The following is a 14,966-nucleotide window of genomic DNA, read 5'->3' as shown; positions in this document are numbered from 1 at the left end:
AACGGCTCAGATGCCACAATGAAAGCCATGGCTGAGAGAACAATGGCTGGAGAGGGGTAGGAGAAGTTTGTGCCCTGTCCTCTTGGAGGAGATGAAGTCATCTCTGGAGCAATGTCATTCTGCACCTCAGCACAGCCCCCCTCCCCAGGCACTGATAATGCCCTGTACACATGCACGCACAGGCCCCCTCCCCGGGCACTGATAATGCCCCGCACACATGCACGCACAGCCCCCCTCCCCGGGCACTGATAATGCCCCGCACACAGCCCCCTCCCCGGGCACTGATAATGCCCCGCACACATGCACGCACAGCCCCACTCCCCGGGCACTGATAGTGCCCCGCACACATGCACGCACAGCCCCACTCCCCGGGCACTGATAGTGCCCCGCACACATGCACGCACAGCCCCACTCCCCGGGCACTGATAGTGCCCCGCACACATGCACGCACAGCCCCACTCCCCGGGCACTGATAATGCCCCGCACACAGCCCCCTCCCCGGGCACTGATAATGCCCGCACACATGCACGCACAGCCCCACTCCCCGGGCACTGATAATGCCCCGCACACAGCCCCCTCCCCGGGCACTGATAATGCCCCGCACACAGCCCCCTCCCCGGGCACTGATAATGCCCCGCACACATGCACGCACAGCCCCACTCCCCGGGCACTGATAATGCCCCGCACACATGCACGCACAGCCCCACTCCCCGGGCACTGATAGTGCCCCGCACACATGCACGCACAGCCCCACTCCCTGGGCACTGATAGTGCCCCGCACACATGCACGCACAGCCCCACTCCCCGGGCACTGATAGTGCCCCGCACACATGCACGCACAGCCCCACTCCCCGGGCACTGATAATGCCCCGCACACAGCCCCCTCCCCGGGCACTGATAATGCCCCGCACACATGCATGCACAGCCCCACTCCCCGGGCACTGATAATGCCCCGCACACAGCCCCCTCCCCGGGCACTGATAATGCCCCGCACACAGCCCCCTCCCCGGGCACTGATAATGCCCCGCACACATGCACGTACAGCCCCACTCCCCGGGCACTGATAATGCCCCGCACACATGCACGCACAGCCCCACTCCCCGGGCACTGATAATGCCCCGCACACATGCACGCACAGCCCCACTCCCCGGGCACTGATAATGCCCCACACAGCCCCCCCCCCTCCCAGGGCACTGATAATGCCCCGCACAGCCCCCCCCTCCCAGGGCACTGATAATGCCCCGCACACATGCACACACAGCCCCACTCCCAGGGCACTGATAATGCCTCGCACACAGACCTCCTCCCCGGGCACTGATAATGCCCCGCATACATGCACGCACAGACCTCCTCCCCAGGCACTGATAATACCCCGCACACATCCCCCCACCCCGGGCACTAACAATGCCCCGCACACATCCCCCCACCCCGGGCACTAACAATGCCCCGCACACATCCCCCCACCCCGGGCACTAACAATGCCCCGCACACATCCCCCCACCCCGGGCACTAACAATGCCCCGCACACATCCCCCCACCCCGGGCACTAACAATGCCCCGCACACATCCCCCCACCCCGGGCACTAACAATGCCCCGCACACATCCCCCCACCCCGGGCACTAACAATGCCCCGCACACATCCCCCCACCCCGGGCACTAACAATGCCCCGCACACATCCCCCCACCCCGGGCACTAACAATGCCCCGCACACATCCCCCCACCCCGGGCACTAATAATGCCCCGCACACATCCCCCCACCCCGGGCACTAATAATGCCCCGCACACATCCCCCCACCCCGGGCACTAATAATGCCCCGCACACATCCCCCCACCCCGGGCACTGATAATGCCCGGAACAAATGCACGCACAGCCCCCTCCCCGGGCACTAATAATGCCCCGCACACAAGCACGCACAGCCCCCCACCCCAGTCACTGATAATGCCCCGCACACATCCCCCCACCCGGGCACTAATAATGCCCCGCACACATCCCCCCACCCGGGCACTAATAATGCCCCGCACACATCCCCCCACCCGGGCACTAATAATGCCCCGCACACATCCCCCCCACCCCGGGCACTGATAATGCCTTGCACACATCCCACCACCCCGGGCACTGATAATGCCCAGCACACATGCACACAGTCCCCCTCCCCGGGCACTGATAATGCCCCGCACACAGCCCCCTCCCCAGGCACTGATAATGCCCTGTACACATGCACGCACAGGCCCCCTCCCCGGGCACTGATAATGCCCCGCACACATGCACGCACAGCCCCCCTCCCCGGGCACTGATAATGCCCCGCACACAGCCCCCTCCCCGGGCACTGATAATGCCCCGCACACATGCACGCACAGCCCCACTCCCCGGGCACTGATAGTGCCCCGCACACATGCACGCACAGCCCCACTCCCCGGGCACTGATAGTGCCCCGCACACATGCACGCACAGCCCCACTCCCCGGGCACTGATAGTGCCCCGCACACATGCACGCACAGCCCCACTCCCCGGGCACTGATAATGCCCCGCACACAGCCCCCTCCCCGGGCACTGATAATGCCCCGCACACATGCACGCACAGCCCCACTCCCCGGGCACTGATAATGCCCCGCACACAGCCCCCTCCCCGGGCACTGATAATGCCCCCACACAGCCCCCTCCCCGGGCACTGATAATGCCCCGCACACATGCACGCACAGCCCCACTCCCCGGGCACTGATAGTGCCCCGCACACATGCACGCACAGCCCCACTCCCTGGGCACTGATAGTGCCCCGCACACATGCACGCACAGCCCCACTCCCCGGGCACTGATAGTGCCCCGCACACATGCACGCACAGCCCCACTCCCCGGGCACTGATAATGCCCCGCACACAGCCCCCTCCCCGGGCACTGATAATGCCCCGCACACATGCATGCACAGCCCCACTCCCCGGGCACTGATAATGCCCCGCACACAGCCCCCTCCCCGGGCACTGATAATGCCCCGCACACAGCCCCCTCCCCGGGCACTGATAATGCCCCGCACACATGCACGTACAGCCCCACTCCCCGGGCACTGATAATGCCCCGCACACATGCACGCACAGCCCCACTCCCCGGGCACTGATAATGCCCCACACAGCCCCCCCCCCTCCCAGGGCACTGATAATGCCCCGCACAGCCCCCCCCTCCCAGGGCACTGATAATGCCCCGCACACATGCACACACAGCCCCACTCCCAGGGCACTGATAATGCCTCGCACACAGACCTCCTCCCCGGGCACTGATAATGCCCCGCATACATGCACGCACAGACCTCCTCCCCAGGCACTGATAATACCCCGCACACATCCCCCCACCCCGGGCACTAACAATGCCCCGCACACATCCCCCCACCCCGGGCACTAACAATGCCCCGCACACATCCCCCCACCCCGGGCACTAACAATGCCCCGCACACATCCCCCCACCCCGGGCACTAACAATGCCCCGCACACATCCCCCCACCCCGGGCACTAACAATGCCCCGCACACATCCCCCCACCCCGGGCACTAACAATGCCCCGCACACATCCCCCCACCCCGGGCACTAACAATGCCCCGCACACATCCCCCCACCCCGGGCACTAACAATGCCCCGCACACATCCCCCCACCCCGGGCACTAACAATGCCCCGCACACATCCCCCCACCCCGGGCACTAACAATGCCCCGCACACATCCCCCCACCCCGGGCACTAACAATGCCCCGCACACATCCCCCCACCCCGGGCACTAACAATGCCCCGCACACATCCCCCCACCCCGGGCACTAATAATGCCCCGCACACATCCCCCCACCCCGGGCACTAATAATGCCCCGCACACATCCCCCCACCCCGGGCACTAATAATGCCCCGCACACATCCCCCCACCCCGGGCACTGATAATACCCGGAACAAATGCACGCACAGCCCCCTCCCCGGGCACTAATAATGCCCCGCACACAAGCACGCACAGCCCCCCACCCCAGTCACTGATAATGCCCCGCACACATCCCCCCACCCGGGCACTAATAATGCCCCGCACACATCCCCCCTCCCTGGGCACTAATAATGCCCCGCACACATCCCCCCCACCCCGGGCACTGATAATGCCTTGCACACATCCCACCACCCCGGGCACTGATAATGCCCAGCACACATGCACACAGTCCCCCTCCCCGGGCACTGATAATGCCCCGCACACAGTCCCCCTCCCTGGGCACTGATAATGCCCCGCACACATGCACGCACAGCACCTGGGGGCACATACCCTCCACAGTTGCTCCGATCCTGCATCCCTGGCAGCGCGCGGCGGATGGCACCTGAGTGACTCATTCAGTCTATAATTGGTAAATTCCTCACTTGCAATCCCATGACTATGAGCCTCCGCACACTGTGATGCAGAGATGAGTAACCAGGCTGCGCGGCGGGAGGAGACACCGGCAAGTCTTACCGAGTCCTGAGGAGGGGGCGCAACTCTGGAAGAAACTCCGGCGGGGGCGGGGGTCCTACTCCAGTCCTGTCAGCAAAGTCCGGGGCGGGAGGCACCTGTCAAAGTGAGTTGGAGAGAGTCGGTGGCGGTGGAGCAGCGCTGACTCCTCTGGAAGAAAGTGCTGGCAGGATGCTGGGGGTGTCCTCGGCTGGGAGGGACTCCTGTCACAGCGAGCAGGGGGCAGGGTCCCGCATGAGCCACTTCCCGCTCGTCTTTCACTTCTGTCAGTTCTCCGCGCACGGCTCGAGCGCACCTTTCTGACCCCTGGCGGCCCCCATCCCTCCTCAGGGAGAGTTTACTGATAAAGAGAAAAAAAATGGAACCTCCAGCGCTCGCAAGAGCAGTCTCTCCAGGCAGAAAGAGCCGAGTTCAGAGAAACCAATCGTAGAGTCGTCGTTTAAAAATCCATGCCTGTGCGCTCGATTGCTCGAGTCCTACAGAATAGGGAAGTGCGTGCTTCTTATGTTATTACATTTTTGGAGACCACGTGAGGCCGCAGGCTCCGCCCCGCTGAGTGACATTCTGAAGTCTGGACGCTATTTTTAGCCCATTGGTTATTTGTTAACCCGATAAGTGCTGGAGGCCAGTGTCCTGTCATGTAGTGTCTCTGCCATGTATAAGCAGGCAGGAGCGCGGTGCAAAGCACTACCGGCATGGGGCTCGTCCTCCGGGCACACGGGAGATCACACGCAGCGGGTTTATGGTGCTTTCCCCCCTGGTGCCGTGCAGACGAGCGAAGCTCATGCGTTACTTGTAATAACAGAGACGCTAAAACTGTGGGGGCGGCTGAGGAGAAATTGGGTCATGTAATGAAGGCAGAACCGTCCTGATTTCTACTCCTGACATGTGTCAGCCCTCTGCTCTGCTGCCCCCTGCCTGTGACGTGGTGAAACAGCCACATCATAAAATATACATTATTGTGTACTGACTCATTGCTAAGATGCTACTGGAAGAAAGCACCAGCCACTCACGGGTTAACAGATTTAGGACACGCTGGGGGGTGCACATCAGTAGTGGCAGGCTATGTGATGCAATATTTCTGACTGTATTCAGTAGGGAAGATGCCTCCCCGATATGGAATAGTACAGTACATATAACACACAATTACCCATTCATTATGTATGTGTAAAATGAGTCCCCATTAGATGATGTACACTACTATAGAACAGCTCCACCAGTTGTACTTATCTGTAATACAACACCCACTGGGCTCCCATATGCCTTATATTTTATACAGAGGTCCATATACCGGTAAATCCAACATGGGAATATATAATATATATGATTTACACCCGTAATTTCGTCCACATTTCTGTTAGTAAAGTTTATCACTATCATACGTATGACGCCTCAACATGGCAGCAAACACAGTGACCTGCACTCAGCTGCACCAAATGCAATACTTTTTACTGTATCCGAGTCCACGGCCGATCATTTTACAGTCGTTGTAAGCGATCTATTGTAAAGTAGAGCATGTCCTAGTGAGAACTATTTTTCCTCAAACACTCATTGACTACGCTTTATGAGGATCTGTGAAAAAAAAAGACACCTGACTTTCAGACGACATATAGTTAAAGACGGACCCCTCTGCCCACTCTGACCTCTGGTGAAGCCCTCTGGATGCTTTACTATAGTCCCCGGCTGCAATGATTTCAAATAATTTTGAAACTCCAATTGTCACTCGCAAAAAAAAAAAAAAAATAGTCTAGAACTACATGAGCCAGCAATCTTTATGCAGGACAATGCTCCCTGTCACACAGTAAAATAGTTAAAAGAGTTCCTTGAAACAGAAATCATTGAAACATTAAAATGGCCAGCCCAGAGTCCTGATCTGTACCTTGGTGACAAAGTTATGGCGAAGAAACCCACAAGAGTCAAAGAACTGTGGAAGACACAGAAAGAAGAGTGAACCAAAATCCCACCAGAGCAATGTGAGAGACTAATGATGTCCGGTGGGTGCAGATGTGTTGAAGTCATTCAAAGCGGAGGCCTGTGCACTACCTACTGATTGGTGACTGTTGTAACCTTCAGTAGATTTAGATTTAATCATTGTGCTGCAGTATCTACTAACGATTATCAAATTTTTTGAAAAAGAAAGGGTTTATGTTGATATCCAATAAACAAGAAGAAGGAACGGCACTCACTGATATCAGGAACATGGATCACTTTATTGTGGGGAAGATCACAGGACAAGGATAATACACGCCACGAGCAGGTGGCGGCCCATTTCACGCAGTGTGCGCTTTCTCAAACCTCTCGGAGCTCCGAGGTTTAAGAAAGCACACACATTGCGCGAAACGGCCCGTCACCTTCTCATGGCGTGCATCACCCTTGTCCTGTGATCTTCCCCACAATAAAGTGATCCATGTTCCTGATATTGGTGAGTGCCGTTCCTTCTTCTTGTTTAGTGGATTACTGACTGCTGTCAAGCTCCAACGTGCACCCCGAGGTTTCTATTGCTTGCTACTGCTTTATGTTGATATATTTCCATTATTTGTAAACACTGTTCTAGTGGCATGGCGTACCCCTTACAAAAATCACTTGAATGTTGTTTAATGTTGATGACATTATTTCTGAATAATCAATTGATCACACATTCTCTAATGTTTATCTCCAGTGTACGTATTGATTACTGAGAATGAGTGCTGCTACGCTATAGATTGATTTGTGTATTTCTGAGGTTTTGGATGAGGGACTTGGGATCCACTGGTAAGTAGTTGCATTTAGTGGACATATACACTCACCGGCCACTTTATTAGGTACACCATGCTAGTAACAGGTTGGACCCCCTTTTGCCTTCAGAACTGCCTCAATTCTTCGTGGCATAGATTCAACGAGGTGCTGGAAGCATTCCTCAGAGATTTTGGTCCATATTAACATGATGGCATCACACAGTTGCTGCAGATTTGTCGGCTGCACATCCATGATGCGAATCTCCCGTTCCACCACATCCCAAAGATGCTCTATTGGATTGAGATCTGGTGACTGTGGAGGCCATTTGAGTACAGTGAACTCATTGTCATGTTCAAGAAACCAGTCTGAGATGATTCCAGCTTTATGACATGGCGCATTATCCTGCTGAAAGTAGCCATCAGATGTTGGGTACATTGTGGTCATAAAGGGACGGACATGGTCAGCAACAATACTCAGGTAGGCTGTGGCGTTGCAACGATGCTCAATTGGTACCAAGGGGCCCAAAGAGTGCCAAAAAAATATTCCCCACACCATGACACCACCACCAGCCTGAACCGTTGATACAAGGCAGGATGGATCCATGCTTTCATGTTGTTGATGCCAAATTCTGACCCTACCATCCGAATGTTGCAGCAGAAATCGAGACTCATCAGACCAGGCAACGTTTTTCCAATCTTCTGTCCAATTTCGATGAGCTTGTGCAAATTGTAGCCTCAGTTTCCTGTTCTTAGCTGAAAGGAGTGGCACCCGGTGTGGTCTTCTGCTGCTGTAGCCCATCTGCCTCAAAGTTCAACGTACTGTGCATTCAGAGATGCTCTTCTGCCTACCTTGGTTGTAATGGGTGGTGATTTGAGTCACTGTTGCCTTTCTATCAGCTGGAACCAGTCTGCCCATTCTCCTCTGACCTCTGGCATCAACAAGGCATTTCCGCCCACAGAACTGCCGCTCACTGGATGTTTTTTCTTTTTCGGACCATTCTCTGTAAACCCTAGAGATGGTTGTGCGTGAAAATCTCAGTAGATCAGCAGTTTCTGAAATACTCAGACCAGCCCTTCTGGTACCAACAACCATGCCACGTTCAAAGGCACTCAAATCACCTTTCTTCCCCATACTGATGCTCGGTTTGAACTGCAGGAGATTGTCTCGACCATGTCTACATGCCTAAATGCACTCAGTTGCTGCCATATGATTGGCTGATTAGAAATTAAGTGTTAACGAGCAGTTGGGCAGGTGTACCTAATAAAGTGGCCGGTGAGTGTAATTCCATTGTCTACTCATACTTCATCTCATTTCCATCAACATAACCAGTGAAGCACACAATGCTCATATTTTACCCTTCTTGTATCAATATGTAATCCAACAGTGAATCAGGTTCCAAGTAATCTAGTGACATAGATAACAACTTTGTGGTGAGGTATATCTTAGGAGTCATCATTATGTTTACTTCTCACATAGGATAAACACATGCCAGTTCATATTTTAGTTATTTGATCAGCTTGTTTATCAGTTATTTTGAACCTAAAGCAGGTGTGAAGACTACTTAACCCTTTATCACCGACGCTTGGTTTCAGCTCAATGACCAGACTCGATTTTTCGAATCTAACATTTTGGAAACCCTTTAACATATCCTGGTGATTTTGAGATTGTTTTTTAAGACACATTGTACTTCATGATAGTGGTAAAATTTAAGTGATAAGTTTTGCGTTCCATTCTGAAAAAAGATAAAAATTTGCAAAATTTGGAAAAAAATCTTCATTTGCAAAGTTTGAAATGTTCTGCATTCTAGACCGGAAGTAAAACTACACCAAAAGCTACATAACTAACATTTCCGTATTGTCTGGTTTATGATAGAATGATATTTTATCCATCCTCTCCATTTTCTAGGATGTTATGAGGGGCAGAACTTTAGGTGCGATTTTTCAAATTTCCATGAAAATCGCCAAAACTCACATTTTGAGGGACAACTCAGCTTTCAAATTAATTTGAAAGGAATAAATTATAATAAAACCCCATAAATTACCCCACTATATAAACTACACCCCTAAATGTATGTAAAACAATTTCTATTAAGTCTATTTACCCTTTAAGTGTTTCACATGGGTTAAAACAAAATTGAAGTGCGATTTAGAAACTTTTGACTTTTTTTTGGAAAACATTCATTTAGGCCAAAAATGACACTTTCATAATGAATAAAATGATGAAATGCTCTGCAACGTTTAATGCCCATTTTTTCCCAAGTGTATCAACACCACATATGTGTTGATAACCTGCTGTATGGGAACACGGCCAGAGATAGAATGAAAGCAGCTCCATTCACAGCAGATTTGTATTGTCACAATGTACAGGCTATAAAATTTAAATTTTTTTTGGTAATGCGAACATATGAGGCTTATTATTTGCGGGGGGAGATACAATGTATAGATAATTAATTTTGGGGGTCTACAGCTTATTCATGAGATTTTATTAACTATTTCAAGGGGGACACAAACAAAATTATCCATTTAATTTTGGATTTTTAGCATAAAATAAAAATAATTTATCTTTATTCTCTGGTTCACTACGATTACGGTGATACCTCATTTATATAAATCTTTTATCTTCTAGTTCTTCTACTGATCAAAACCAATATTGGAGAAAATCGCATCGACAAATTTTTAGGAGCATAACTTTTGTATTTTTCTGTTGACAGGTCTAGTTGTGGGCTTATTTTTTTGAAAAGAGTTGTTCTTTTTACTAGTATCATATAAGGGCACGTAACTTTTTTTGATCACTTTTTAGAACATTTTTTGGGAGGATATTTGATTAAAAATGGTATATTACGGGAAGTTTTTTTGTGTTTTTTTTTACATCGTTCACCGAGCGGGTTCAATATTGTTTTATATTTAAAGTACAGATTGATATGGATGCGGTGATACCAAATAAGTACTTGTGTGTTTTTTGTGTTTTATATACTTTATTTGGTTTTTTTTTATAAGTAATTGGGCTGATTACTGGACTTCTATTTTATTTAATTATTATAAAATGATTTTAACTTTTTTTTTTCTTTTTTTTTAAATTTTCTACTTCTTGGCTTGAACAATCACTTGTTCAAGCAATACATGTGTATTGCAGTGTATAGTGTAAGTATGCTGTGCATGCTCAGTTACATACATCTGGGTCCTGCCAGGAGGCGTAACCTGACGCAGAGAGGAGCCGGCAGCCTCAGATCCCCTGTTAAGCTCACCGGGGGGTCCGATCCACGGACACTTACCACGGGACACTTACATGCCGCGCTCATGCCTGTAAACTGGGGGTCCAATTCACTGTGGGGACACCTACATGCCGGGCTCATGCCTGTAAACTGAGATTTTCCGATCCCGGGTGTTAGTGCCGGGTCTGAGCTGTGATATCACCAAACCAGCTTCTTTAGCAAAGGGCTCATGGATTGCCCATTTTGCTAGCTTACTGATTATGACAACCTCTCCTGCCGACTCAAGGCTGCTGTGCCTCAGAATCCTGCCCATCTACAAACCACTCGGCACTGCCCCTGGCTCCACATCACTTGAATCCTGTTTAAATTTTCCCACACATGCACCCGGTTCCTGGGAAAGTAACAGCTACCAGTTCTTACCTTACCGCCGCCGCGCACATTACTTTAACTAACTGGCTAAAATTCAGTTTGCCCATGGGGTACTTGTATATTATAATTACATATGTAACAACTGCTTTACAATGCAAGACTGTGACAGTTAAGGTTCAACCTTCGTGAACTCATTTTAGCCAACCCTTAATTTTACTCATTCATTTGTATACTGAAAATATATTTCATAGCGTTATACACAGATTTTAATAATATTTATCAGTCTGTTTTTTTAACATAATTGTTAACCAAAAATAATTGTTGTAAATACAAGTTAGACAGGCGGTGATATGGCACCTAATCCCTCTACACCTTTAACATCCCTGCAATTAACTGTTTGAGCACAGGAGTCAGATACGGTTGGCTCTGTGACCTGTGTAGAGGTGAGAAACTAGAAGTAAATGGAAGCTGCAAAGATACTACAAGCACCGATCCAACGGCTAATGGCTCCATGTAGTGGCCAGGAACTGTAACTGCAGACATAGTTCTCTTTTAAATCTATCGTAGTGGATGATGCTGGAAGAAGATGCATGTCCATAAAGTAAACCTATACAAATAATCAAATGTTTTCTTCCCCTAACCCATGATGTTTTATTCTGATGAAGGCCTCTCTTGAACATGTACAAAGTATCTACCAGAGCAATCTTCTGCGGCAGAGGGTTCCACAGTCTTATTGGTAGAACAGCATCTCCTCTATGTATAGCGGATGTTCCTTGTCCTGGTCACAGGCTTAGGTATACAAAGATCTCTGTATTGGCTATTCAGGTATCTATACATTGCCCTTTCTGGGCTTTTTTCTATTATTAATAACCCCAAGTTTTGTAATCCGTCATTGTATTCTAATCTCCCCCATTCCTTTAATGAGTTTGGTTGCTCTCCTCTCCACCCATTCAAGTTCCACTATGTCCTTTTTATACACTGGTGCCCAAAAAGTAAACACAATGGGGCAGATTTACTTACCCGGTCCGTTCGCGATCCAGCGGCGCGTTCTCTGCGCTGGATTCGTGTCTGGCCGGGATTCATCAAGGTAGTTCCTCCGCCGTCCACCAGATGACGCTGCTGTGCTGAAAAGCATCCGGATGCCCTGAAATTCACCGACCCGGTAAGGTGAAGGTAAGCGCTTCCCAAGCGACACATTTTTCCGTTTTTAAATGCAGCGGTTTTTCCGAATACGTCGGGTTTTCGTTCGGCCCTGCCCAAAATGCGCCAAAATCCCGGGGCAATACAGGGGAAATCGGTGCAAATCGGAAATATTCGAGTAACACGTAGGGAAAACGCGAATCGGGCCCTTAGTAAATGACCCCCACTATTCCATGTGTGGCCTGACCAGGGATTTGTGTAAGGGCAAAACTATGAGTGGGGATTTATCAGTGCTTCTACGCCAGTTTACTTTTTTTATATCACCATCTACATTTTGCTACCGTTTTTTTTTATTGTCAGGATGCTATGTTTGCTTGTTTATGCCTGTTTTGTTTTTACTGTGTTCCCCAAAACATTTGAATACAAATTAACCCCTTCGGGTCCTTTAGGACGCGGTCAGGGGCGTAACTTGAGGGGGTGCAGAGGTTACAATCGCACCCGGGCCCAAGAGGTTTAGGGGGCCCTTATGGCGTCACTTTCCCATATGAGAAGACTATTACTATAAACCATATATTATAGTCTGGGGCCTGGCAAAGACTTTGCACTAGGGCCCATCAGCTTCTAGTTACGCCACTGGACGCAGTCCCATTTTTCAAATCTGGCCTGTGTCACTATAAGTGGTTATAGCTTTGGAACGCTATAAGATATCCAGGGGATTTTGAGATTGTTTTCTCGTGACACATTGTACTTCAAATTAGTTTAAAAATTTTGATGAAATCTTTTGTGTTTAGTTATGAAAAAACAAATTTGGTGAAAATTTTGAAAAAGTGTTTATTTTCAAAGTTCTAAATTCTCTACTTTTGATACAGATAGTCATAGCACCCAAATAAATTCATAACTTACTTTTCCCAAATGTCTGCTTTATGTTGGCATGATTTTTAAGATTCCACATATTTTACTAAAATGTTATGAGGCTCAGATTTTTTGGAAAATCAGCAAAACCCGTATTTAGATGGATCTTCTCAACTTGTTGACGTTGAGAGGCCTAAATAATAGCTAGACTAGTAAATTACCCCATTATGAAAACTACACCCCTCAATGTATGGAAAAGCACTTTTAAAAAGGTTTTTTTTAACCCTTTCGGCGTTTTATAGGGGTTAAAACAAAATGGAGGTCCCGTCTACAAATTGTAATATTTTTTGACAATAAATGAATTAAATGAAAAAAGGTTCCACAAAGTTTGATACCCAATTTCTCCTGAGTGTTCTGATGACCCATATGTGGTGGTATCCTGCTGCATGGGCAACTGCTGCTGCATGGGCAACTAATAGCCCTACCCCTGATGAAGCCAGCTTGCTGGCGAAACATGTCGGGGGGCTAAAGTGCATTTTGTTTTTTAATTTGCAGTGCGGTTAGGCTCTGAGTCATACTCCAAATATGAATTCGCCACTCTATATTTTGTAGTAATACAGTGTGACTAACAGAACGACATCTGGTCATAGACTCCTTGTAGTCAGGGCTCTAGTCATATTATGTGACCAACCCCCAGATATCACACAGAGGGTTAGCAAAAATTTGGTCTATAATTCATGTATATGAATACTAGTGTGACGTCTTGCTGACGCCACTAAACAGGATTCCCTGTTAGGAGCACGTACAGGCAAATACCTGTCACCAGCATTTTTAGACCTTGCCACCCCTGAATAATCCTCCACACTGGTGAATCAGTGGAGCCAACCATCTCCTTGGTCACACATAATTTACGTCCCAGTGATTTTAGATAACGTATAGGGCGTTCATGTGACATATTGCTAGCGAGTGAATACTCCTCCTTGACCCATTGAGCCTACTCCACTGTGTTTTTAATACCTCTTCTAGAGCACATTGTAGCTTCGCTACCACACATCTTTTAGTTTTGTGTATAATAAAAGTGAAGTTTTACCATTTATATTGATACACTTCTTTGTCCGGATATGGGTAAACTTTTTTCTGCCAGTGGCAGTTTTGTGTCTCTTAGAATGGAAGGAGGCGCCATTCACAGCAGATTTTCATGGTCACAATGTACAGGCTATAATTTTTTAAGCGGTCATGCTTACTCCGATCGCGAGTGTTGGAGCACGGTGTCAGCTGTGATATATAGCTGACAGCCGCTGCTTCTGGTGTTGGCTCCATTCGTGAGCCGGTGCCAGAAGCGGGAAGTTATAGCACATCCCCGTGCGGGAAGTATCTTCCTCCAGGGACGTAGTATAACTTCCTGGTGCGTGTAGGAATTAAATACCAAAAAATGGGGCCCTACTGCTTTGTTTATGTCTGAATGTCAGTTGAAGGAGGATAGACTGCATGAATTCATTGCTGATTTCTCTGATGTTTTTGATAAGAGAACCTCCAGAAAAGTCACATCCTTCCCTTAAATTTTCCTAAGGGGCCCTTGTTGACAAAAAGGATGGTGGACTTAGACCCTGTATTGATTATTGTGAGCTCATAAACATTACAGGCAAAAATCACTATCCACGTGTTTTAATTCCTGACTTAGTATCATATAATAATAGTTTATACGGTTGAAAAAAGACACATGTCTATCAAGTTTCACCAAGGAAAAGAAGGGACTGGACGAGGAAGAGACCCCTCTGCTGTCCCTGCTGTGACCAGCGCCTGAGGCAGGCTATTCCACAGTTCTCACAGTAAAAAAGCCCAGTCGCCTCCGGTGATTAAACCTTGTTTTCTCCAGGCGCAGACAGTGCCCCCTCGTCTTTTGATTTGATTTAATCTGGAACAATTTACCACCATATTTTTTGTATGGACCATTCATATATTGATATAAATAAATCATGTCCCCTCGTAGTCGTCTATTTTCTAGACTAAATAAATCTAGTTGTTTTAAACTTTCCTTGTGACTAAGACCCTCCATACCCGTTATCATTTTTGTGGCTCCACGTTGAACCTTCTCCAGCTCCAAGGCATCCTTTGATCCTATGAACTGGAGCTCAGAACTGGACAGCATTTTCCAGGTGATGCTGAACCAATGCCTTGTACAGTGGTAATATTACATCCCTATCCCGAGAGTCCATACCAC

General features: G+C 49.1%; 1 protein-coding gene across 4 annotated transcripts in view; it reads right to left on the bottom strand.

Annotated features, from left to right (window-relative positions):
• The window catches only part of TAOK3 (TAO kinase 3), a 152,209-nt gene extending 147,098 nt beyond the window's left edge, over positions 1-5,111 (bottom strand). The window contains exon 1 of one of the 4 annotated variants that reach the window (XM_072142333.1): positions 4,462-5,111. The gene's annotated coding sequence lies outside the window, so the exon portion shown is untranslated. Of the gene's footprint in view, positions 1-4,278; positions 4,298-4,461 lie in introns of those variants that run through there. The other 3 variants (XM_072142372.1, XM_072142363.1, XM_072142355.1) reach the window with 3 other exon arrangements.
• Between the last annotated feature and the right edge of the window lie 9,855 nt (positions 5,112-14,966).

The sequence above is a fragment of the Engystomops pustulosus genome, chromosome 1, assembly GCF_040894005.1.
Source record: "Engystomops pustulosus chromosome 1, aEngPut4.maternal, whole genome shotgun sequence".
Classification (NCBI taxonomy): domain Eukaryota; kingdom Metazoa; phylum Chordata; class Amphibia; order Anura; family Leptodactylidae; genus Engystomops; species Engystomops pustulosus.
The sequence above is the reverse complement of the archived record's forward strand: the minus strand, read 5'-3'. Positions and strand labels throughout refer to the sequence as shown.